A 22,966-nucleotide genomic window follows, 5' to 3' on the forward strand; every position below is an offset into this window, starting at 1 on the left:
GCGAGGCACTTCCCAGACGACCTCCCAGCCCACGCCGGTTCCAGAGCATCAGCGAGTCCCAAAACCCAGGTAGACCGTCCCGAACTCCAGGAGGCCGGTCTCGAACACTAGGTGACGGGCCCCGAACCCCAGCCGCCCGGTCCCGAACTCCAGCCGGCCGGCCGCCCAATGACTCACCGACAGCCCGGAGCCTGCGTGCCTGGCCGCGGACGACACCCGGCACACCTCGCCGTCCCGGGACGGCCCGGCACCCTCCGCTTCCTAGCGAGGCCCTCGGGGGAAGGCGCCGCAGCCCCGCGGCGGGAAGCACAGCCGCTCCCTCCTCAGTCGCCCAGGCCGGAGCGAGCCGCTGCCGCGCCCGCCGACGGACTTCCTGGAAAGCACCGTGCTGAACTCACCTGCTGGCGTCCGGCCGCCGAGCCCCTGCACAGCCCCGCAAGGTTTAAATCGCCCTTCTCGGCGCCCACGCTCCGCGGTGCCGCCACTTCAGGGAGTTGCCGGACCCTCCCGCCCAGCGGCGCCCCCCGAAAACCCGACCGCGCTGTCTGTGTTGCTGGTTCCCTCTTCCCCTCCGATGCGCGTGCGTACTCTTGGGGCGGGCTGCATGCTGGGAGTTGTAGTTCGAGGGAGAAGGGCGCGGCTCGGCACGGACCTGGTTCTTTACAATGGGAAGGGTTTTTTAATAACCAACCTGCTTCAGATACCAGGAGTAGGCTGAGAAAAATGCTCTCTGCTCCTGTACATACCTGCTCGCGACCCTCTGGAATCTAAAGACTGTCTAAAAGCCTTTTTGGTAATAGGTTTCCTTCTTGCCTGGCGGGCCTTTTTGTAAAAAGACCTATAATACAGAGCAAGGCTTGCCTTTATACCCTTGGTTACTAATGCGAGAGCATGGTCTCAGCTTTTTAAAACTTGTCGTGGAAGATAGATAAAAGCTAAGGGACTGGGGATGTAGCTCATTTGGTAGAGTGCTTACCCAAGCACACACAATGCCCTCGATTTTGATCCCAAGCACTGCATAAGTTGGGTGTGATGGTGCATGCCTGTAAGCAGCACTCGAGGCAGAAAGAGGGGAATCAGACGTTTAAGGTTATCTTCAGCCATTTAGCCAGCTACATACTGAGTTCAAGGCCAGTCTGGGCTAAATGAGTTTTATTTTTTTTGTTTTTGTTTAACCGGCTCAGGGCAGAAAAGATCGTAAGTCACCCCAGGAGGTGGTGCCCCTAACAGAAAGAGAGGAGTAAAGCTGAAAAGCAGAAATAGATTTCATTAATGCACACACTCAGGAAAGGGACAGATACAGGGGCCAAGCAGCCCACGTGAGCTTTAGGTGTAAGCAGAGGAAGAACTGGGGCAGGGAGCAAGAAGTATGTAGAATTGAGCAACCCTCGTCACGATGCGTCCTGGCTGGTCACTGTTTCAGCCCGGTTCTGCAGGGTGGTCCAAAGAGCCCCTTTTGCCTGAGGGGACAATATCATTCTCAGAAGATGTTCCTAAGGATGGGATGCCCTCATCTGGGAGGTGTTCTGACCTGGGATGCTCTGATGTTCATGGAATCCAAGGTGATGTTAGGTACCTTTGGGGAGTGTCGTGGGATGGTCTTTTTGTACACTGTGAAGCTGTGTCTCTACCAAGACACCAGATTGGTTTAATAAAGAGCTGAACAGACAATAACTAGGCAGAAGAGGACAGGCAGGATTTCCAGGCAGATACATGAGGGGGGCAGGATCTGAGAGTCAGGGAATTTGCCAATGAGACACGGGAGGAAGTCAGACATACAGTATGGAGGAGAAGTAATGAGCCATGTGGCAAGATGTAGATCAATATAAATGGGTTAATATAAGTTATAAGAGCTAGTTGGTGACAAGGCTAAGCTAAAGCCAAGCTTTCATATCAATAAGAAGTCACCGTGTCATTATTTGGGAGCTGGCAGTCCAAAAAAAGACCAGCTACAGGGCAGTAATTGTAAAAGCTGATGATAAGATGTCTCATTTACTTTATTTTTATGCTTTTATCCCTGTAGGGGAATGAGATATCATGGGTTTCTGGATAGGCATTCCTTGAATGATGAACATGCCTACACACAGAGGTAACTAGGCAACCCCAAACAGGAAGGCAGACTCAAAATGAGAGCAGAGATGCTAGGCTCTGCCTGCTTTTAGTTCTCTTATGGGCCCAAGTGAGGAGCCAGTGCTTTTTAACACATGCAGTTTCTAACTGCCTGGTGGACAGCAATTGCCTCATCGTCCGGGTCAGTTTCTGCTCCATCCATCCTCCCATTCCAGCTTCATGGTCTACATCAGGCAGTAGATTGGGCTAATTTGAATGAGAGTAAATGACAGAAGATGGGAAGATAAAGTAGATAGTTTAGGGAGGGGAAAATGAGGAAAGTGGAAATACCCCAGAGGACTTTTGACGAGGTCCTGTGTGATAGCTGTCTCTTGCGCAGGGCTCCGAGGAGGAGCTCTCTAAGGAGTGTGACAGCAGGGACAGGAATAATGTTCTGTCTTGATAATGCAGCCTGAAGCCAGGCAATGGTGGCACACACCTTTAATCCCAGCGCTCGGGAGGCAGGGGCAGGCGGATCTCTACCAGTTTGAAGCCAGACTGGTCTACAGAGAGAGAGTTCCAGGACAGCCAAGGCTACATAGAGGAACCCTGTCTTGAAAACCCAAACCAAAAAAATAAAAAATAAAAAAAAATAAATAAAAATTGCACGCCGGGCGGTGGTGGCGCACGCCTTTAATCCCAGCACTCGGGAGGCAGAGGCAGGCGGATCTCTGTGAGTTCGAGGCCAGCCTGGGCTACCAAGTGAGTCCCAGGAAAGGCGCAAAGCTACACAGAGAAACCCTGTCTCGAAAAACCAAAAAAAAAAAAAAAGAAAAAAAAAGAAAATAAAATAAAAATTGCAGCCCAGAAGAGGACTGGAGTGCATGCTTGAGGTACATTCCAGCTACACCCAGAATAGGGAGTCGCCCAATGGTTAACCTTCTCCTGGTATCTACTTCTTCCTCTCAGGGCGTGGAGTACCCTTGGTTAAGTAAACACCCCGGAATTTTGTGTAACTGCCACCCACTGAACATCACTGATGATTTGGAAAACCTCCCTCCCTCCCTCCCTTCCTCTTTCTCTCTCTTTCTTTTTTTTACTTGTTTGTTCATCTGAGACAAGGTCTTGTCATGTAATCTGGCTGCCCTGAAACTTGCTATCAGACCAGGCTGGCCCAAAAACTTAATGCAATCTTTTGTACCAGGATTACAGGCCTGCACCACTGTACCTGGCTAAGGGAAATCTGTAAATTAAAATATCCAGGAGCTGGTTTCTGAAAGAAATTTCCTACAGTGCTCAAGTTCGGTTAATATTTATTGAACATCTAATACATAACAACAATTGTGTCCATATTTGTAATATCTCATTGAACTTTGAAACAATTCTACAAGGAGGAAATTAATATCCTCAAGTTTTCAACATGAAAATAAAAATGAAGAATGGAGAAAGTTAATTTGCATAAAGGCAAATGGCCAGTTACTGATTATAATAGCGTTTTGTTGTTTTTAAAAATGGTAAGCGGCACTGGTTACTAGGTGGAAAGGTCATGAGACACAAGCCACGACAAAACTCAGTATCAGAGCTTTATTAGGAGGAGTGGGGGACAAAAGAACCAGGCCTGGGGAAGAAGCATGTGCAGAGAGCAGAGTGAGAAATAGAGAGAGTGGGGGCAGGAGAGAACAGAGCAGAGAGAGGAGGGGAGTCTGTGTCCGGCTTTTTAAGGATTCCTGTGAACATGCGCAGGTGGACTTAGCTACGCCATGCATGCGCAGATTGTGTGACCACGCAGCGCACATGTAATCACCAGCGCACACTGATGACATAAGACGCAAGACCTCTTAGCTCCTGAACTGCGCACATGCGGTCATGCAGCTGGAGTGGTGGCAGAATCCTAACAACTTTCTCATTGAGATGGCCAGAACGCAAATAATGACATGGAGATTTATTATTAATTATAAAAGCTCTGCCTAGCTTCGGCTTGTTTCTAACTAGTTCTTATAACTTAAATTAACCCATATTTTTTAATCTACTTTTTTTTCCCATGAGGTTCGTTACCTTACTTCCATACTGCCCATTCTGCTTCCTCCACATCTGGCTGGCAACTCTGCCTTTCTTCTTCCCAGAGTTCTCTCTGTCCAGAAGTCCCGCCTATACTTTCCTATACATTCAGCTTTTCATTACACCAGTCACAGCAATATATCTTCACACAGTGTAGAAATCTCCCACAACTGGTTGTAAACCCAGAAATGAAGCATGGACTCATGTAGATGTAACCAACCGTCTTATTAAATAAGAAACACAGAAACAATGTAAAAGAGAAAGCCGAGAAGTCAGAGCTCAGAGCTAAAATCTCACCCTTCCTCCTGCTGTCCCAGCTTCGCGAAAAGAGACCTACTTCCTGTCGGTTCGTTTTTTTAAAGTATGTTGTTCTGCCTTCTCATTGGTTGTAAACCCAAACACATGACTGCCTCGTCACTGTCTGAATGTACAGCCCCCTAGGTCTTAAAGGCATATGTCTCCAATGCTGGCTGTATCCCTGAACACACAGAGATCTTATGGGATTAAAGGCGTGTGCCACCACCGCCACACTCTTGCTATGGCTCTAATAGCTCTGACCCTGAACACACAGATATCTATGGGATTAAAGGCGTGTGCCACCACCGCCACACTCTTGCTATGGCTCTAATAGCTCTGACTCCCAGACAACTTTATTTATTAACATACAATCAAAATAATAATTCAGTACAATTAGATTATCACCACATTTCCCCTTTTCTATTTTAATAAAAAGAAAAAGAAAGCAAAAGGTTATAACTAACAAAAGAAAAACTATATACAAAAGTACAATAACTATATACAATATATACAAGTAATAAATACCTAAACAGGTATTTGACAAATCAGAGAAAATAATTCCATTATCTATCCTATTTTGGTAATTCCAAGATGTATCTAATGTACTTTCTATCCTAATTAATGTTCAACTATAACTAACTAATCTTCAACCATAACTAACTAATCTTCAACTCCCTCAGAGACCCAAGAAGGGAATAATATTAGCTAACAAAAATAAAAACAGGAAGTGCATGCAAGCAACTTCCAAAAAATTTTGTGAGTTGACAGAAACAGCCAGCTGCCTGGGCAGTCACCTGAGGTTTCTCCGCAGTGTTGGGGCATCATCTTCAGCCTATAGGCTTAGTGTATCTGGCAGACTCATTTGTGAAGTAGGATGTACACAAGGTCAACAGTTCAACCTCACATTGGGTGAGAGCAGTCCACGTACCAGAAACACCTGAATTCCACTAGTGTCCTGTCATGATTCAGGATTTTAAATTCTGGAAATTGTTGACAGTTTTTTAATTCAGCTGTCCATTCTTCTTGGCTGTGTATATATGGCTTCATCTCAGCATCCCCTTCTTCTCCACATCCCTCTATTAAATGCCAGTCTACTTTTGAGAGGCATGAGCTTTCAGCTGCTGTTCGATTGTACAACAGAATCCATCGGCCCTCTGCCTGTTAAGCTGCCTTCGAAGAAAAGGGCACTGTACCTTTTCCGGATGCGAAGGCCACTTCAGGGATGGGGCCATATTGTCCTGGCCTCAGAAGATGCCTTTTGATAAAGCCATAACCACACTTGTTTTGGCAAGAATCAGTAGTCCCTTGTTTCGTGATCTGTCTGTCCATTTTGTCCTGTTGATTCGAGGATACTTTGTTGTCCAGTGGCTAACTTTTGCCAGAATGAAAGTTGACTCCATATGCAGTTTCTTCAATGCCCATATTTTCTCTAAAGTAGATTGGTACTGCCAGGAGCCGACATGTCTCAAAAAAGAAAAATTTTCTAAGTTATTAAAACATTTTAAATGCCATATTCTGTAGATCTCTGAAGGGTTTGAAGATGACCTGTCTAAAACATCTCTGCTCAATTTTTAAAACATATCTAATATGACTACAAGTTCTATGATAATGTCTAACTACTAGCTTTCATTTCTTTATATCCTAATAGTTGATAATAATAACATTCAAGGATCAGAAATTTGCATTACATTGTTAAATGGATGGAATAAATACAATTAGAAATATACATATAGCATTTTCTAACAATATCAGTTTCAAATTTGTGTACAATATAAAACAATTCAATCCAATGTAAAGTATTTAAAACTAGTAATTGTCTTTTTCTTTTCTTTCTTTCTCTTTTTTTTTTTTAAACAAGAACCTTAAATCTAATCTCCTTTGCTTAGCCTTTTTCCTAACCCTTGACAATAACTTGTAACCAACCCCCCTAAATACTGAAAATTATCCCAGACCCAAAACCCATTAAAAAGACCAAAAAACCACCCGCCCCACACCACCTCTTTGGGAATGTGGGCGTCGTATTCTTAAAATTGCTTCCTGCTGGGTATGGGCGAAGTTTTCTTTATCCTGAAAGAAAAATTTTAGGTTATTTGTCAAATTCTAGGAGAGATAACTATATCCTTCATTATCCAGTCTGTGTATAATGCCAAAGTTTAGGGTTTATCTCAAGTCCTTATTCAAGTAGTCTTTGAGACTGGATCATCTCAGCTAGTCATCTCAAATTTGCTCTGAGCATCTTATAGTTCAAAGCTAATCTATGGATGATGTTTGTCAGCTTAATGATATTATTATTGTCCACGTGGAATTGTTGTTGTTGTGGGGCCCCATCTTCTTTCTGGAGACTTCAGTTGATGTTAGGCCTGGCCATGATTTCCTGCAGAAAACTGATAAGAGACTCGAACTCAAAAACATATATATGCAGCTAGCCTTTTTTCTAGAATTAGTTAGTACTCTATGTGACCATTCATATCTTAACAAAGTTTAAAATGTATATATATATATATTAATCTTGTAAATTTTGATATAAAATTTATACTTTGAGAAAAGTTTAAAGAATCAGAATAGAATCAAAGAGTTGAGATTAGTAATGGAATAGTCCCTTAATTAATTTTGCTTTTGTCCTGTACCATAGCAGAAGATGGCTCTTATTCTGGCATGATACAGGGAGTTTGCATTTTCCTTTTAACAACATGCTTGATTTTAAAGAAGGAGAGAGCCATTCTCCAACTCCAAAGTCAGCTTTAAATTTTAATTGAACTGGGACTATTAGAAAACCAAGAGTGTTAAATCTTTAGAGAAAAGCAGAAACAAACATTTAGGAAGACATAAAATTTTTTTAGATAATATATACCCATACACCGTTTCACTCTGTTTCTTGGGATAGATGATTTGTCCCTTTTCTTCAGTTGTCTCATTTGTCCAGTGTTCTTCAGATTCCTTAACCTTCATTCTCCTAAAAGACAAAAACAAAAACCTTTCCCCAAGGCTAATTTTGGGGATGTTCCTTTTTGGCAAGTTATTATCTGATGAAATGAAAAGGCATGTTTTATTGATACAAGTTAGTTTAAATTGGATGTTCATGCTGGTTGATGAACTATCACCTCCTCTAATTAAGAGGTCTCTCTTGTTCAAATCGAACCTTTATCAATTTTGATGGTACCCACAGCTTATCTTCTCCTGTAGAAACAAAAGCAAAACCACGTCCCCAATGTAATACATACCCTGGTTTCCATTCTGAGGTCAGCACATCCTTAAAGTATATAGGCTGATTTAATTCTGTAGTTTTTTCTATTATCCAATGTCTCTCTGCAGATGTTGTTCCTTTCTCATTGGCATTCAGAAAATTCAAAGTTAGAAGAGCATTATGCAGTCTATTTCTGGGGGTTTTTGTTACCCATTTCTGTTTATTTAGCATATCCTTTAGAGTTCTGTTTGATCTTTCTATAACTGCTTGACCTGTAGGATTATGTGGTATGCCTGTAATATGCTTTATATTGTAATAAGCAAAAAACTGTTTCATTTTAACAGAGACATATGATGGAGCATTGTCAGTTTTGATTTGTGCAGGTATACCCATGATGGCCATAACTTCTAGCAAATGAGTGATTACAGAATCAGCTTTTTCAGAACTCAAAGCAGTTGCCCATTGAAATCCTGAATAAGTATCGATAGTGTGGTGTACATATTTCAATTTTCCAAATTCTGCAAAGTGAAACACGTCCATCTGCCAGATTTCATTTCTCTGAGTACCCTTTGGGTTACATCCTGCTGGTAATGGCGTCTGATTGTAGAAGGAACAAGTAGGACATTTCTTTACTATTTCTTTGGCTTGTTGCCAGGTTATGGAAAAATCCTTTTTTAAACCTTTACTATTAACGTGATGTTTTTTATGAAATTCTGAGGCCTCCAGCACATTTCCTATCAATAATTTATCAATTTCATCATTGCCTTGTGCTAGAGGGCCTGGCAGACCAGTATGGGATCGAATGTGAGTTATATATAAAGGATGATTCCTTTTCCTGATTGTATCTTGTAATTGAATAAATAGTGAAGTTAATTCTGAAGCATCAGGGATAAATTCTGCAGTCTCAATATGTAACACCACTCTTTCAGCATACTGAGAGTCAGTTACTATGTTGAGAGGTTCTGAAAAATCCATTAATACCAACAGAATAGCATACAATTCTGATTTTTGAACTGAATTATACGGACTTTGAACCACTTTACTTAAATTTTCTGATTTGTAACCTGCCTTTCCTTCTTTGTTGGCATCTGTATAAAATGTACGAACTCCAGATATGGGTTTTTGCCGTACAATTCGAGGCAAGATCCAATCAGCTCTCTTTATAAGATCAATTCTATTGCTTTTGGGATATTTGCTGTTAATTTCTCCCAAAAAATTACTGCAAGCTCTTTGCCAAGGTTCACTTTCTGTCCATAATTTTTCAATGTCCTCCTTAGTTAATGGTACGACAATTTCTGCTGGGTCTATGCCTGCTAATTGACGAAGTCTCATTTTTCCTTTGTAAATCAAGTCAGAGATTTTTTCCACATAAGTTTTTAATTTTTTATTTGGTTTATTTGGTAAAAATATCCATTCCAATATAATATCTTCCCTCTGCATTAATATTCCAGTAGGAGAACGCCTAGAAGGTAAGATAACCAAAATGCAATCCAGCTTTGGATCAATACGATTCACGTGTCCTTCATGCACTTTCTTTTCTACCAAGGCTAATTCTTTCTCAGCTTCAGGTGATAATTCTCTTGGACTATTTAAGTCCTTGTCACCTTCTAAGGTTTTGAACAAATTAGTCAGTTCATCATTTTTTACCCCAACAATAGTTCGTAGATGAGAAATATCTCCAAATAATCTTTGAAAGTCATTAAGAGTCTGTAGTCTATCTCTCCGAATTTGCACCTTTTGGGGTCTAATTTTTTGTAGCTCTATTTTATATCCTAAATAATTAATAGAATCTCCTCTTTGTATCTTTTCAGGAGCAATTTGTAATCCCCAGCGAGGCAAAATTTTCTTTACTTCTTCAAACATTATTTCTAAAGTATCTGCATTTGAGTCAGCTAGTAAAATATCGTCCATATAATGATAAATTATAGATTTAGAAAATTTTTTACGTATCACTTCCAATGGCTGTTGTACAAAATATTGGCACAGAGTTGGGCTATTCAACATTCCCTGTGGGAGGACCCTCCATTGAAATCTTTTAACCGGTTGAGAATTATTATAAGTAGGCACTGTAAAAGCAAATCTTTCTTTGTCTTTTTCTTGTAAGGGTATTGAAAAGAAACAGTCTTTTAAATCAATAACTATGAGAGGCCATCCTTTTGGTAACAGAGTAGGCAAAGGCATCCCAGATTGTAGAGAGCCCATTGGCTGAATTACTTTGTTAATTGCTCTAAGGTCTGTTACCATTCTCCATTTACCAGATTTCTTTTTAATAACAAATACAGGAGAATTCCAAGGGCTGGTTGATTCTTCAATATGCTGAGCATTTAACTGTTCTTCTACCAGCTCTTCTAAAGCCTGGAGTTTCTCTGTTGTTAAAGGCCATTGCTGGACCCATACAGGCTTGTCTGTTAACCATTTTAAAGGTAGAGCTGTTGGTGTCTTTGGAAGATCATCAGTTATTGTGCCCTGTTCTTGTATAATATGGATGGCAGGTGACCACTCATTAGAACAATATCTTCTAATATTTCTCTCAGTAACATGTGCTAGTTTATGATTTGTTTCTGAGATTGGAGGGATGTTAATCTGAGTATTCCATTGTTGCAACAAGTCTCGACCCCACAGGTTCATAGTTATGTTAGCCACATATGGTTTTAATTTTCCTCTCTGTCCTTCTGGACCTATACATTCGAGCCATCTTGCACTCTGTTTCACCTGAGATAATGTCCCAATTCCTAACAGTTGAACGTTTACCTCCTGAAGAGGCCAAGTTGGATGCCAAAATTCTGGTGCTATTATGGTAACGTCCGCACCTGTGTCTACCAGACCAGACAACAAAACACCATTTATTTTTATCGTTAATTTTGGTCTTTGTTCATTAATAGAAGTTTGCCAAAAAATTTTCTTTATGTTTTCTCCTGAATTTTCTATTCTCTCTGTTTCATCATTCTGACCAGCATGATTTATTCCAATAGGCATTTGGTTATTTAATCGCTCTCCAGAGCAGGCATTTCCTCTATGGCTGCCGGAAAGGTTTGAACTGGATTTGCACTGGGGGCCTGCCTGAGGCCCCTCTGGGAGTTTCCCGAAGACTGAGGCAAAGGATTACCCTGTCTGTCCTTTGTTGATCTACATTCGTTGGTCCAGTGTTTTCCCTTACCACACCTTCTGCATACTCCAGAAGGAAGGGGCATTCTGTTGCCATTGTTCCTTGAAGAAACATTGTTTCTGGGAATGACCTGTCTACAGTCCCTTTTCAAATGTCCTTGCTTTCCACATCCAAAACATCTAACACTCCTCAAACCTTTTGAAATTACTTCTCCTACCCATGTATCATCATGCTCATCAGCTTCAACATTAATTGTTTCTCTAATCCAATCTTCCATAGGTGCAGATCTTGCCCTTAATGGCCTGATTATTCTTTTGCATGCTGCATTCGCATTCTCAAAGGCCAAAGATTCAATTATTGCCTTACCAGCTTCTGAATCCGAGACCATTCTCTTTACTGCTGAAGCCAGTCTTTGTAAAAAATCTGTAAGAGACTCTTTTTGGCCTTGCTTCACCTTTGTAAATGACTCAGATTTTTTTCCTGGTTCCTCAACTTTGTCCCATGCATTCAAGGCTGCCGTTCGACATAAAATTAGGGTTTGGACATCATATAAACATTGTGCTTGTGCTGAAGCATATTGGCCTTCGCCCATAAGCTGATCCTGGCAAACTTGTATTCCTTTATCCCTCCATTGTTTTTCTATGTTTTTAGCCTCCTCCTTAAACCAAGTCAGAAATTGAAGTCTCTGGCTGGGTTCCAGAACACCTTGTGCAAGGTCCCGCCAGTCCTGTGGTACTATCCTATTATATGTTGACCAAGTGTTTAACATTTGCTTTACATATGGGGAATGCATGCCATAAGATACTATTGCCTCTTTAAACCTTTTTAAATCCAACATTTCAATTGGAGCCCAAGTATTTTGTGTAGCCATTTGATCAGGCATCTGCTGTACAGTTACAGGATAAATTAAGGGTGACTGTGTGAAAACAGGCTTTCTTTCTGCAACCTTATGATCCCGACTTGAAACAACTTCACTGTTAATTTCTTCTGTCTGAATTTTTACAGGTTTAACAAGTTCTTCTAAAGCTGTTATCCTGGCACTTAAATTGACTATCTTTTTAAATATTAAAATGTGGATAATTATAGTGATAAGGTGCATAATTCCACCAATACTAATATTATATAGTTGTTCCATTGCCAGACTGCCTAAAATTTCGAACAAAAACCAATTTTCTTCCAATGTACACATAAAACCCATTTGTTTTTTAATGTGGAAAAAATTCTCTTTTAGATAGTTTCCTTTAAAATATCTGATATATTATGACTTACCAAATCTGCGTAGAACAGTAGAAATCCGAGGGGATTTTCAAAGCAGCCACCTAGTGTCCCAGGTGTAAATCCAGAGAGAGAGAGAGAGAGAGAGAGAGAGAGAGAGAGAGAGAGAGGAAAGAGAGAACGCACAAGAAAGCGTAGCCGGCTAAAGCTTAAATGCAGCCACGTGTTCCCTCTTGTGCCGAGTCAAGGCTTGGGTCTGGCTTCCTTAAGCTCCGACCACGTGCGTTGGCTTTACAGGCAGGGCCCTGTTCGGCAGGGCAGGTCTGAGTTGTTTGTAGCACCGGCTTTAGGCAAGCTGCTCACAGACCTAGGCCCGGGCTAGAAGTTGCTACCCGGACTAGGAAGCCGGCAGCTCAGACTAGGAAGCTGGCAGCTCGGACTAGGACGCCGGCAGCTCGGACTAAGACGCCGGCCGCTTCCTGCCGCTTCCTCCGCCGCCTGCCACTGCCTGCCGCCCTTGCGGGAAAGCGGACCTGCTGTCAAGCCAAGCGGTTTTTAATGGATTCTTGTCACGTTGGGCACCAGATGTAGATGTAACCAACCGTCTTATTAAATAAGAAACACAGAAACAATGTAAAAGAGAAAGCCGAGAAGTCAGAGCTCAGAGCTAAAATCTCACCCTTCCTCCTGCTGTCCCAGCTTCGCGAAAAGAGACCTACTTCCTGTCGGTTCGTTTTTTTAAAGTATGTTGTTCTGCCTTCTCATTGGTTGTAAACCCAAACACATGACTGCCTCGTCACTGTCTTAATGTACAGCCCCCTAGGTCTTAAAGGCATATGTCTCCAATGCTGGCTGTATCCCTGAACACACAGAGATCTTATGGGATTAAAGGCGTGTGCCACCACCGCCACACTCTTGCTATGGCTCTAATAGCTCTGACCCTGAACACACTGATATCTATGGGATTAAAGGCGTGTGCCACCACCGCCACACTCTTGCTATGGCTCTAATAGCTCTGACTCCCAGACAACTTTATTTATTAACATACAATCAAAATAATAATTCAGTACAACTAGATTATCACCACAGACTCACTTAAATCCTACTATGTTTTAACTGCTGATTAGACTGACATGTCTCCTAGATCTCATCAAATTCTTTAAACTATGATAACCTGTTGCCAGGCTCAAAGAATATGAAGAAACTTCTCCAAGATGTTCCAGAAGAGACAGGGTTTTGAATGGGTAAATAATTTGGATTCTTTGACAGTTTGTTTGTGTGATATTAAAAAACAAACAAACCTCCAAACAAAACCTGATTTGCTATTGATGTATATGTATGTGTGTCTGCATGTGTTTATGTGCACCATGTGTGTGCAGGTACCTCATGAAGGCCAGAACAGGTTGTTGGGTCCCCTAGAACTGGAGTTAGTTACAGGGTGGGTGCTGGGAACTAGATGCATGCTTTGTAAGAGTAATACATGCTCTTAACTGTTGAAACTCTAGCCCATTTTGTGTGTCATTTTTTGAGAGAAGGTCTCATGTAGTTCAGGCTGGCCTCAAATTCATCATGGAGCTGACACTGGCCTCGAACTCTTTATCCTTCTTCTTGTGCTTCCCAGATCCTGGAATTACCAGCATGCACCATACACACACATCTGGCTTTTTGACAGTCCCATATTCACTGTACATTAGTATCCTGGTTTATTCTGGCCTGAGAAAATAAGCTGGTTCTCTCCCATCTACCATTTCAGGGATTTAACTCAAGTTATCAGCCTTGGTGCTCCCTGGACAGCCAGCCTAGGCTGCTGAGCAAACTCCAGGGCAGGCATCAATGGAGATGGAGGGCTGGAGAAGTGGTTCGGTGGTAAAGAACACTTGCTGCTGCTCTTCCAGAGGACTCTGCCCTCTTCAGGCTTCCACAGGCACTTGCATACATGTGATGTACATACACACTCAGGCACACATTCATACACATAAATAAATCTTTTTCTTTTTTCTTTTAGAGATGGCACCTGATTACCCAAGGTTGTCCCTTGGCTTCCACATACATGCATCTGCTCTCCCCCCCCCCAACACACACATACATACACACATGAGTAAGGGCAGGGTATGGTTCTTACTAGTTTTCAGGGCTTGGTCAGAGTGAAAGTGATTGATAAGATGGCACTCCAGTTCTACTCAGTGCATTGTAAGTCCTCATTAGTGTTATCTTTATGCCTCCAGCCAGGGCAACTCATAAAGCCCGCGTCACACTGAGTCATCATAAGCAAATTAATACCAGCGGCAATTTGCTCCTTATCAAAAGATTCCTTTAGGAAAGAGCTGCCCTCAAATACTTAAGCAGCTTTTAAGAACATAATTTGCAAGATGGTTGTGAAAACTCGGAACTATAGACCAAAAAAGGAAAGGACTCCATTCTGAGGCCTCGGAGTCGGTTAAAGCAGAGGCAGGAAGGAGTCAGAGGAGACGACCACCATGGCTGGTATTCACAAGTGTATGGAAAGGTTCCCCGGAAACTCTCTGTCCTGAACTGCCCCTCCCCATCACCCTGTCACTTGCTAAGTGACTCCTCAGGTTTCACCATCCAACTCAAATGCCATTTATTACTTCCACCCCTCCAGCATCATCAGCTGAAATTAACGTTTCCCCTATCCCTGCCCTGTCCTGGCTCTGCTAATTCTGCAAATGCCCGAGGACCAAGAACCAACGCCATTCTCCAGGCGGCTGTAGAGGCTGCATGCCTGTGGTCCCCAAACTGGAGGGAGCTAGAGGTGGGAAGATCAGGAACACAAGGTCATTCTCAGTTACTCAGGGAGTTCGAGGCCAGCCTGGACCAATTGGGACCCTGTCTCAGAGAAGACAGGAAGTGGGGAGGGAGGAAGGGTAAAGAGAAAGGCAAGGAAGAAAAAGAATAACTTTGTGAAGATGTAAACACTGGCATGCAAAGGTTCAAGTGTAGCAGAAATCATACTGAAAAGGTGATCCAAATACTATGACTCTTTGTCTAAGACCACTTATGTTGCTAGAGTTTTCCTGCTTTGCCCACAGTCAGGACAAATCTTTGTCACCCGCCAGTCCCACAGCCGCTCAGACCCAACCAAGTAAACACAGAGACTTATATTGCTTACAAACTGTATGGCCGTGGCAGGCTTCTTGCTAACTGTTCTTTTATCTTAAATTAACCATTTCCATAAATCTATACCTTGCCATGTGGCTGGTGGCTTACCGGCGTCTTCACATGCTGCTGGTCATGGCGGCAGCTGCAGTGTCTCTCTGCCTCAGCCTTCCGCTTCCCAGAATTCTCCTCTCTCCTTGTCCCACCTACTTCCTGCCTGGCCACTGGCCAATCAGTGTTTTATTTATTGACCAATCAGAGCAATTTGACATAAAGACCATCCCACAGCACTTCCCCTTTCTTTTTTTTAAAAGGAAGGTTTTAACTTTTACACATCTCCAAAGTCAGCTTGGTATATTTGGGAATTTGGCCGTAGCTTCTCTTAACTACTTCCTGCTGGAGGGGGGCGCTGTATCTTATGGGGACACAAAGAAAATTTTAGGATCATGGAGTAGTCCGTGAGACCGTATCGTCTGAGCCAGTTGCCTTGAAACGATTCTGGATGTTGGATCATCTGGGCCATGGTGTCATCGGAGACCTTTCAGGTGGTCTTGGCTGGTCAAACCTGATGTATCTTAATCTGGAACAAATCCATAGCCTCTGGCTTTCTGTAGAAACAAAAGCAGAGCCTCCTTTCCAAAGCAACATATCCTTACATCCAAATTTTGAAGTTAAGGTACCTTTAAAACACACATTTTGGCATAACTCAACAGCTTTTGCAATCAAATGTTTCTCTTCAGTTACGAATATCAAAGAGAACATAATCCAGATTCTCTGTGTGGTAGCCATCTTTATGTGGCTTATGTTTTACATTACCTTGAGCCTATTGCTTTAAACTGCAGCCTTCTTAGCACTGTGGCTGCTGGCTCCGCCCACTTCAGCTTCCCAACATGGCGGTGGTACATTTTCCGCCAGCTCTGGGAGCCATCAACTCTCAGAAATAGTGGGTCTATGCTTCTTATCAAAGCAGCGTGTAGCCCAGAAACCTCTTTTTGTTTTGTACTAGCAAAAGCTAAATCCACCATGCAGCTTAATGTGCCACTTGCAGAGGCCTCATTCCCACCATACTGCAGATCGAGCGCACACGCCAGGAACCCGCCAGTAACTCAAACCGGCAGCTGCTGCTCATTTGAGAGAGACAATTAGGAAGCTGTTTTTAGCTCCGTTTTAGAATCTTTTCTCAGGTTTTAGGTGGAAACTCTTGCCCTCTCGTTGGGCGCCATTTGTTGCTAGAGTTTTCCTGCTTTGCCCACAGTCAGGACAAATCTTTGTCACCCGCCAGTCCCACAGCCGCTCAGACCCAACCAAGTAAACACAGAGACTTATATTGCTTACAAACTGTATGGCCGTGGCAGGCTTCTTGCTAACTGTTCTTTTATCTTAAATTAACCATTTCCATAAATCTATACCTTGCCACGTGGCTGGTGGCTTACCGGCGTCTTCACATGCTGCTGGTCATGGCGGCAGCTGCAGTGTCTCTCTGCCTCAGCCTTCCGCTTCCCAGAATTCTCCTCTCTCCTTGTCCCACCTACTTCCTGCCTGGCCACTGGCCAATCAGTGTTTTATTTATTGACCAATCAGAGCAATTTGACATAAAGACCATCCCACAGCACACTTACAACAGATGCTGGCAGGCAGGGACTATTCACAGTAAGCTTTTAGTTAACTCAACTACCAAGTTTATACAAGCTAATGATAGCCCCGCCCCTTTCTATGTGTGGTGTGTGTGTGCACTCGGATGTACTTGTACAAGTGTGTTCATGAATATGTGGAGGCCCGAGGTTGACACCCAGTGTTTTCCTCTATTACTCTCCCTCTTATTTTTTGAGACATAGTCTCTCGCTGAATCTGGAACTTGCTGTTTTAAGTTAGACTGGCTGGCCAGTGTGCCTCAGGAACCACAGCCAGTGTTGGGTTTGCAGATACGTAGAATACCATCACGCCTGGACTTTATGCGCTGCCAAGGGGCCAAATGCACGCAGACCCTCTGCAGCAAGCTCTTTACTCCTTTAAGCCATCTTCCTAATCCCTGTTTTTGTTTTCTTGAGACATGAGCTTGCTATGTAGCTCTTGCTGACCTGGAAACTCATAATATAGACCAGGCTAGTCCCAAACACAAGGCAATCCTCCTGCCTCAATGCTGGCCTTGAATTCATTATGTAGCCAAGCCTGGTCTTGATCTCCTGATCTCCCTTCATCTCCTTCAGAGTGCTGAGGTTATAGACATGAGCAACTGCACCAGCCTAGCACATTCTCTGGACTTTACTCTCAAGATTTCCTATCATTTATGCCCAATAAATCCCAGGCTAGCTCTTAGAGATAGATCTGTGCTTTACTTCCATATGCTTACAAGCCATTATTATATTGGATACTACAGTTTTCAAAAATTTGCTCAGGACAGATAAACCCAGGAGTCTAAAATTTGTAGAATCCCCTTCCTACCTTCATATTTGTCAAACCGGGGACCTGTGTGCTTTTTCTCCATCGTCTATTGCCTAGCCCAACGTTACTCAATTGCCTATTCAGCTGGTCCTCACCGAGGTCCTGGGCATAAGGACTGGAGACTATAGGCATCTGGTCTATTGTGTTTCTCTTTTTATTAGCATGCAAAATAATAGGTTTGAAGTGATAACCCACAAAAGTCGGGTCAATAATTTATTAAGGGGTGCAATGAGAATAACACACTCATGAATACAGAACGAAGTAGACATCGCTGTGATCCAGCTACAGCTGTCCTACCCTTCTGCCCAAGGGTGATGAGGACCAACCACAAACCATGCTTCTTCACCACTTGCTCCTGCTCCAACCACCCAAGAGAGAGAGCTTGGACCCTCTCCTCAGTTTTATCTGGTCACTCACATATCCAGAGAAAACCACGCCCATAGGGCTAGTCACCCCAAATGTCACTGGCTAAATGGTGAACTCCCACAACAAGGTTTCTAGGTTGGTAGCCAAAGAATGAAGACAGGGTATGGGCTACCACTTCTTTTAGTCCTAGAAAAAGGCTGAACCATCAAACAGGTCATAAAGGAGGGGTCATTCCTTAACAAAGTCCAAACATAAGAAATCTCCAAGTCAAGGAGTCAATTAGGAGTTCGCCGCCAAATCCCAAAGCTAGTGTCTAGACAACGGCAAGGAAACACAGGTCCAGCAAAGGGGAGTGGGCAGGAGCCCAGTCAGTGAGAGGATGGGTGTGGGCAACTCTTGAGTCAGCTCCATCTTGCTCGTTCGTATGCAATTCTCAGAGCTATCCGGGGAGGCCTCTCTGCACAGGGAATGAGCAGTACCAACAAAATGAATATGGTTTAAAGAAATAAAAAAGCTGGGGCTGGAGAGATGGCTCAGCAGGTAAGACCACTGATTGCTCTTCCATAGGACTGGGTTTAATTTCCAGCACCCACATGGCAGCTCACTGCTGTCTATAATGTCAGTTCTAGGAGACTCGACACTCTCACAAACAGACATACATACATGCAGACAAAACACCAATGCGCATAAAATGAAAACAAATAAAAATTTAAAAAACTTATATTTGAAGTAATAATAATAATAATAATAATAATAATAATAATAATCCAGATGTATCAGAACACTTGGTAGGTAAAGGCAGGAGAACCAGGAGTTGAAGGCCAGCCTTGACTACATAGTGAGTTTGAGGAAGCCAGGGCCACATAGGGCCTTGTCTCAAGAAAGCAAAACAAAACAGAACAAGTGAATGAAAGAGGAAAAGAAAGGAAAAGAAAAAAAACCCAAGACTCCTTTGGTCCTTTTTAACTTTCAAGAACAGATTTATTTATGTGTGTGTGTGACTGAATGAACTTATGTGCCACATGCATACAGGAACATGCCGAGGCCAGAAGAGGGCATTGGATCCCCTGGAATTAGAGTTAAAGGCTGTTGTAAGCTGCTGTGTGGGTGCTGGGAACCAAACCTGGGTCCTCTGCAGTAAGCAGTCTTAATCATTGAGCTGTCTTGCCAGCCCAGTTTTATTCGATTATTTTATGTATACAGGTGTTGTGCCTATTTGTATGTCTGTACACCACATGCATGCCTGGTGCCTGCAGAAGTCAATAAGAAGGTGTCAGATCTCCTGGAACTGGCGTTACAGATGATTGACTGTGAGCCACCATGTGGGTGCTGGGAACTGAACCCTGGTCCTCTGGAAGAACAGCCAGTGCTCCTAACCTTTGACTTACCTCTGCAGCTCCCTCTCTCTTCCTTTAAAAGACAAGGCCTCACTATGCTGTGCTGGCTGACCTGGAACTTGCTATACAGATCAATGTGGCCTTGAACTTGAAACCATCCTTTAGCCTCTGCCTCCCTAGTGCTAAGACTACATGTGTGTCCCACCACTCGGGGCTCTCTCTACACTTTTGACCTTGTTAGCATGGGGAATTGTGTCAGCATTAAGATCCATGGATATTTACTTAGATTAGAGGTTAAAGTTGTTGGCCCGACAGACGGCTCATCTTTTTTTTTTTAAATATTTATTTATTTATTTATTTATTTATTTATTTATTTATTTATTTATTTATTTATTTATTTATTATGTATACAGCATGTATGACTGCAGGCCAGAGGAGGGCACCAGATCTCGTTACAGATGGTAGTGAGCCACCATGTGGTTGCTGGGAATTGAACTCAGGACCTCTGGAAGAGCAGCCAGTGCCCTTAACCTCTGAGCCATCTCTCCAGCCCCGACGGCTCATCAGCCCCGACGGCTCATCTTTTAAGAGGGGGCGATACCCTTGCAGAGGAACCAAACTCAATTCTCAATATTCACATCAGGTTGCTCATGGCTGCCTGTAACTCCAGCTGCAGAGGACCTGATGATTTCTTCTGCCCTCCATGGACACCTATGAGCAGACAAAATGCTCACACACATGTTGTTTTCTTTTAAAGAAAGCAGTAGTAGTTAGGGTTATCATCCATAAGTGCTTTCTATAGGCCAACCACTATTCCCTGTATTTTACACATGGACACCTGTACTCATGTGTACATACCTATACACAAACACATTCCTACAGAGTTTTTAAAAAAATCTTGAAAAGTGTAGCCGGGCGGTGGTGGCGCCTGCCTTTAATCCCAGCACTTGGGAGGCAGAGGCAGGCGGATCTCTGTGAGTTCGAGGCTAGCCTGGTCTACAAAGCGAGTTCCAGGACAGGCTCCAAAGCTACACAGAGAAACCCGGTCTGGGGCGGGGGCGAAGCACTAGTGTAGGAGTCAGGGGTTGCAGAGACGGCTCAGTGGCTAAGAGCACTGACTGTTCTTTCAGAGGACCTGGGTTAGATTCCCAGAACCCACAAGGCAGGTTTTAATCATCTGTAACATCAGTTCCAGGGACATGGTACCATCTTCCTGTCTCCATAGGCACCAGGGCAAACACACCTAATGCAGACAAAATACTCATATTTTTTTTTAAAGGGGTAGTAGTTAGGGTTGTAATCCAGAAGTGCTTTCTACGGGCTAAACACTATTCCCTGTATTTTACACATTAACCCTTACTGTAGTTCTACTGTGGTGTATTATCATTCCTGTGTTATGGATGAAAACACTGAATTTTATATAATATATAAATATATTACATAAATATAAAAATATTCATACTTATATAAAATATACATATATACTTACATGTATGAATTATCTATATCTATCATCTATCTATCTATCTATCTATCTATCTATCTATCTATCTATCTATCTATCTATCTATCTATCTTAGACTCATGGTTATGAGGTTTTAACTAGACAAGGATGACCTCAGTGTGTATACTTGTCTTCTCTACTAGTCTATCTATCTATCTATCTATCTATCTATCTATCTATCTATCTATCTATCTATCTATCTATCTATCTATCTTAGACTCATGGTTATGAGGTTTTAACTAGACAAGGATGACCTCAGTGTGTATACTTGTCTTCTCTACTAGCCACAATGCCACAGACTGAAAAGGACAGGGTCTCATAGCTCAAACTGGCCTCAAACTTACTGTGTAGCTAAGAATGACCTTGAACTCCTGGGCCTCCTGCCTCTACCTCCTGAATGCCAGGCTTACAGGTATACACCACCACACGGGGTTTTATGTGATGCTACGGATGGAACCCAAGGCTGGCTCTGCTCTACCAACCAAACTACACCCCTCACCCCTGAAAAGGAGAATGCTTTAAGCAAAACAATAGAGCGATATATTTCCTCATGGAGGTGGGTGGCAGCAAATATAGACTAGATGGAGGCCCTCTCTGCTTCTCAGACTGTCATGGGCCTAAACGATGAAATCTGGGCATCAGCAAGCTGAGCCAGAACTCAGTGGGGAAGCAGGAAGTGGGGGCTTTTCTGTTATTCGAGGTCACATCTTTATTCAGGAAATTTGGTTATTTTTAGTGTTAGCTAGCAGAAAGTATGCACAGCTACATGTAACTGTCTGTATTCCTGCTCCCCATTATTCTAACAGACTTCAACTGTGTAACCACATGGGAGTCTTGGTTTCAACATGTTTCCATTTCTCTTGTGGCTACTGTGTTGTGTCTTTTTTTTGTTGTTGTTGTTGTTCTAAGGTGTCACCGTTCTTTCTGCAAATGTTCTTAAGTAAGAACATAGTGTCAGGCATTTATTTTGAAGAGAGACTCTAAGACTAGCCAGGAACCAGGCATTTACATTTAGAGTTAAGTTTATTGACCCCCCCTCTTATTTTTTTTACATGTTCATTTACAACTATCATTCCAGACACAAATAAAGACATGACATCTTCGAAAGCACAAAGATCTTGACTGACTGAAAGTTTATCTTTAGTTCAACATTAGCTCTCGGTGGCTAATTCCCAAGGGCCCCAAATTCCACTTTTCTGGGCCAATGGGGTTCCTAATTATGAGGATAAAATTAGTTTAAAATTCATACATTTTCCTTATTTCCCAAGATGTTTAACTTCACATTTAAAAAGCAAGTTAGTCTTTAGTTTCCTAGTGAATGAACCAGCCATCTAGCTTTGATCAAAAAATATCAAATGAAAAATAAAGCCACGTGGCTTTTCAGAATCTGCTTAGCTAAACAAGTGTTACCAATAACATTTACAAGTTTACAAGCGTATTATGTCCCCTAGTCTCAACACGATACAGGTAACAGTACACATAAGGTCACACTTGACAGGCATAGAACCAGGAAGTCATTATGACTGGTGGCATGCAAGTATTTTACATTTTTATGTGAGATGAAAAATGCTGCTTGTTTTCTGAAAAAAAAAATCAAACAAAAACAAAAAAACAAAAAACCATAAAACAGATAAAGGCTTACTTAAAATATAAATATGCTTTTTCATGTACATACTTTTGCTCTTAAAAGAAAGCAGAGATACAAATTACTTTATTCCATTTATCTATTTATTTAAAATTTAAGACAAAGTCTCACGTGTCAGGCTGGTCTTGAACTTCTTACTATGTTGCTGAGGATGACCTTGATCTTCTGATCCTCCTGCCTCCACCTCCCAACTGCTGGGATTACAGATGTACACTACCATGCCTGGCTTAGAATAATTTAAATAAAGATTGTCATGGCTAACATTTGGTACTAACGTAAAATTACTCAGGAAGTGTACTTTCTATCCATCTCCTTTCTCCATTTGGCAAATTTCTGTCTACCCACACCTAGATGGTGTCCACAGAAGTTTAAAATCCTGGGCCAGTGTCTTTCAACACACAGTGCACTTTTGATTGTCTCTTGGTGGGTGTGCAATCAACATGTGCTTGGAAATGCAAATACACAGATATTAAATAAAAGTCTATTAAAAACATACTGGTCAGTGTCTTTCTTTGCATCTCCTCCCCTCCTTTCTCTCTGATTCAGAGGAGGAAAATATTATATATAGATATAAAGATATTCTTTCTGTTTTTGAAGGAAGCATCCCCAAACCTTTCAAGTTTTTTTTTTTTTTTTAATTTATTTT

At 42.4% G+C, this 22,966-nt stretch overlaps 1 protein-coding gene across 2 annotated transcripts in view; it reads right to left on the reverse strand.

Annotated features, from left to right (window-relative positions):
• Nucleotides 1-591, reverse strand: part of Tmod3 (tropomodulin 3) — a 61,385-nt gene extending 60,794 nt beyond the window's left edge. The window contains exon 1 of one of the 2 annotated variants that reach the window (XM_006973748.4): nucleotides 399-591. The gene's annotated coding sequence lies outside the window, so the exon portion shown is untranslated. Of the gene's footprint in view, nucleotides 1-177 lie in introns of both variants that reach the window. The other variant, XM_006973749.4, reaches the window with a different exon arrangement.
• Between the last annotated feature and the right edge of the window lie 22,375 nt (nucleotides 592-22,966).

The sequence above is a fragment of the Peromyscus maniculatus genome, chromosome 7 (genome assembly GCF_049852395.1).
Source record: "Peromyscus maniculatus bairdii isolate BWxNUB_F1_BW_parent chromosome 7, HU_Pman_BW_mat_3.1, whole genome shotgun sequence".
Taxonomy (NCBI): domain Eukaryota; kingdom Metazoa; phylum Chordata; class Mammalia; order Rodentia; family Cricetidae; genus Peromyscus; species Peromyscus maniculatus.